Raw genomic sequence first — 3,818 nt, 5'->3', positions numbered from 1 at the left:
TTTACTGTAATTTTACAGGTTTGTAACTGTTTTTTTTTTTTCATTTTACAGTTGTGCTGTAATTCCACAGTAAAGTACTGGCAGCTATTTACCGCAATTGTACAGTTCAAGTACAGTTTTCTGTTTTACGGCTGTACTGTAATTTCACAGTAAAGTACTGGCAGCAGTGGTTCCAGCCATTTACTGTAATTTTACAGGTTTGTAGCCGTTTTTTCATTTTACAGTTGCGCTGTAATTCCACAGTAAAGTACTGGCAGCAATTTACCCTAATTGTACGGTTTTCTGTTTTATGGCTGTATTGTAATTTCACAGTAATGGCTATGTTATTTTATATTTACTCTACTGCCCAGATAGCAAATAAATACCTTATTTCTCCCAGAAATGGGCCATAGTGCCACCACAACTATCTAACTCACCCACAACTGGCCCAATATATAATAATATATTGAATAATTGGAAAAACATAGAAACCAAGCAAATGCAAGTATTGTGTTTAATTGATGCTGACAATAAAATCTACTCAAATGCAGCAAAAAATAAATATAATGTCAAAAGAGGTGCCAAAAAACAATTACACTAACATTTAGACAACAGAAAAAGGCAACAAAAACAAAGTCACACAATACAACAGAAACATAAAAATACAATGGAAACTACGCAACAAATAATGGCAAACAATAAACTAAAAGCAACACATACTGTAAATAGTAACACAATACAAAAAACAAAGCAACAATAAACTAAGCACTAAATTCATATATTAAGGATTAAATTAAAACAATTAAAATATTTAGTGGATAAAACAATTAATAACAGAAACCAATAAATGAACTGAATGAATAAACAAGAGAAATTAAAGACAAAAAGTATGTTTACAGATGTGCAAATATGTATTAGACAAATAAGTTACAAACAACACTGTAAAAGATGAAAACAGTTAGATGAAACCCAAGTTTAGTAACTTTTTTGACTTCCAACTCAGTCATCTGTGCACATGAAGGACCTCTTACTGCCTCTAGAATAAAAGCATACAAATACAGAGTTAAAAATATGGTTAAATAAAATGCGTAATAATTAGAGACATTTCACACTACAATACACCATCAGGCCTCAGAGTTTTACATTTAATACATGAAAAAAATGTTTGTAGATTTAAGAGTTCCAGGGTAAGCGCTTACCAATCACAACAAAATTGGGAATCCTATTTTCCCATTTACACCTCTCTCCAGTTCACAGTTTTGGCCTGGGTTTTTTATTGCCAGCTTCATTCACCAGACTGTGTCTTCACATCCACTCCACCAAATAATCCAAGATCAAGTACTTGGAATGTTTGAAAACATGCTGTCAGTATTAAGCCAAATTACTATCTAATACTGATATTAGGCAAATTACAGTACATACAAGATCAATTAGAAACATCACAAAAGTACAATGACCTGTTAGAAAAATGTTAAAGAATGAAATAATATAGTCTTACTTGGTTTTCCATTTTGGTGGCCTCAGGGAGTCTGTCTTTGACTGGAGATAAGTCTGCTGTTTCACAAAGATGCGCTGCTGTCGTGTTCTTTTTTTTTTCATTTTACCCTGTCAAAGACATAATTTCAAAAATCAAAACACATACACATAGCTTTTAAATGAAATGTATTAAACAAACATCACTCTTTACCCAGATTGCAAGCACAACATCCACTTATTTAGTGCCATCAAAGCTGACAAAATGTGCTATCAAACATGGATAAACTTTCTTATAAAACAAAGATAAAATAAAGGCAAACTCTGAAAATCTGCGTATTTGAGTATTTCACAAAAGCGTCCGTCTAACGTTAGGTACTCTTAAACGAAGGCTTTTTGTTACATTTGTCTTTAGCACACAATAACACAGCTTTATAAATACCCGGCAGTCAAGAGACAAAGGTCAGTTCTGATGGACACAGAACATCCTCTGTCTCTTTATGGGCTGAGAATTAATATATTTCAGACATCTTATTGACTCATAACGGCGCTTTTCGCGTCTTACTTCGCCTGAACGTTGCCGTTAAGTGAGGCCAATCGAGTAGGCAGCAAAACCTGTTAGTTTAGATTTAAATAAAAGTTTCAACTTACCGAACTGTATTGCAGCTCATTGATCAAAACAAAGGACGCTTCCGTTCCGCGGTAGAAATTGAATTACGGACTTCCGGTTCTTCTAGTGAGAGGAAGCATTCTGTGAAATGAAGTCCTTTTCATAGGGCGCATTTAATGCTGTATTCGCAAATCGACTACAACTTCCAAGATGCATGGCTAACTACATCATCCAGGGGCGTAGCCAGAACTTTTTTTTAGAGGTGGCCAGGTAAGACCCAGTGATTTTATTAGGGTGACCAAAAAATCCTTACAGACAGAAATTCTTTAACTTCTACTGTAATTTACACCAATTCTTCATTACACATAGTTTGCTGGTCAAAAACATACACAAAGAACGTAAAGTAAACAATTTATTTGCAATGCTTTCATGTGCTAACATTATTTTAAAATAATTTGCTAGCAATCATTTACAGTAAGTTAGCATTTTTTATAGAAAATGAACATTGCAGTACCCCAACTTAAACTTTTGCGAAAATATAATTAATGAATGAAATCCAGTTAAACAAGACTGATTTTACTGACCTGGGGCCGGCTGCACCAGCTGTGCGTAAGTTACAACTTAGCCTACTGTAGGTTCGACTTAAACGGGCACTAAGTTACAACGTACGCACTACAAAATATTTTTGAGTTGCACCATTGAACTTAGTTGAAGCGTAATGTTACGTATAAACTAAATATTTACTGAAGCTTCCTAACGGAATAAGCTCTTGTTTCACTCGACATTCTTCAATGATTTACACACATGATAATGCTGACATTTACAGTCACTTACCTTTTAAAATAGAGAACATTATGTGATGACATTTAATTTTTGACTGCTCTAACGTGAACCGTCCTAGTGCGCCTCCTTGTGTGTATATCTGCCTGTGTTGTGCACGACAAAATGAAATAATCTTCTTTTTATTTAATTGGCAGTTGGCAGTAAAATGAAATCACCCATATTGCATGTCTTTTATTATTGCATTAAGTAGGCTGTATTGTTTTAAACAGCATTTGTTTATTAATCTACTTTTAAATATGTTATTCATGAAAGGTAGTATTCTATATACAGTTTTTACAGTTATTATGTGAGGTAAAATAAGTTTAAATCAAGAAAGTTTTGAAATTCACAACATTTCAACAACTTTTTCTCACGAATTTAAAGGCTGCTATTGGACTGTTGAAGGTAAACGTCATATTATGCGACTACGCATTACTTTACGGAGAGCTTACGAACTAGCTACGTTCTGCCTTAAGACCAAATGGTGCAACCGAATAACATACAGATTTAGTTACAAACTAGCTAGTTACTAAGCCTCTAGTGTGGACTTTACGTTCACGCTTAAGAAAGAACTTACGAATGGCTGGTGCAACCCTACCCTGATCCTTCTGCTCGCGATGAACTTACATGGTACACAAACAGTACACTGTCACGAAGCGAAGATGTTAGCAGCTGTTCAGCTAATAGCGCTCAGACTGTTTGCGTCAGTGCGTCGGCGTATGACATCATATTAATGCGTGAGTAATGTTCTCGCATTACTTTCAGTGCATTCGCTAAATGACCTGCGCAGCACTCTGTAAACTCCGACACGCATCTCAAAACTGCTTCGCACAACAGAGGTGGCCAGATAGGTGGCCATCCATCATTCAGGGGTAGCCGTGGACTCCCATGGCCACCATGTAGCTACGCCCCTGACATCATCGTATCTGCAAAG

The 3,818-nt window shown here is 35.5% G+C and overlaps 1 long non-coding RNA gene across 2 annotated transcripts; it reads right to left on the bottom strand.

Annotated features, from left to right (window-relative positions):
- Positions 1 to 487: 487 nt before the first annotated feature.
- Positions 488 to 3,591, bottom strand: LOC130563822 (uncharacterized). Of its 2 annotated transcripts, XR_008964164.1 has the most exons (5): positions 3,512 to 3,591; positions 2,104 to 2,185; positions 1,478 to 1,584; positions 1,179 to 1,320; positions 488 to 1,015 (listed from the first exon to the last, which is right to left on the bottom strand). It is a non-coding gene; the product is annotated as an uncharacterized LOC130563822 (long non-coding RNA). The 2 variants fall into 2 exon arrangements; XR_008964163.1 differs by lacking the exon at positions 3,512 to 3,591 and having other exon boundaries at positions 2,104 to 2,764.
- Positions 3,592 to 3,818: the final 227 nt, after the last annotated feature.

Source organism: Triplophysa rosa, linkage group LG13 (assembly GCF_024868665.1).
Source record: "Triplophysa rosa linkage group LG13, Trosa_1v2, whole genome shotgun sequence".
NCBI classification, from domain to species: domain Eukaryota; kingdom Metazoa; phylum Chordata; class Actinopteri; order Cypriniformes; family Nemacheilidae; genus Triplophysa; species Triplophysa rosa.
The sequence above is the reverse complement of the archived record's forward strand: the minus strand, read 5'-3'. Positions and strand labels throughout refer to the sequence as shown.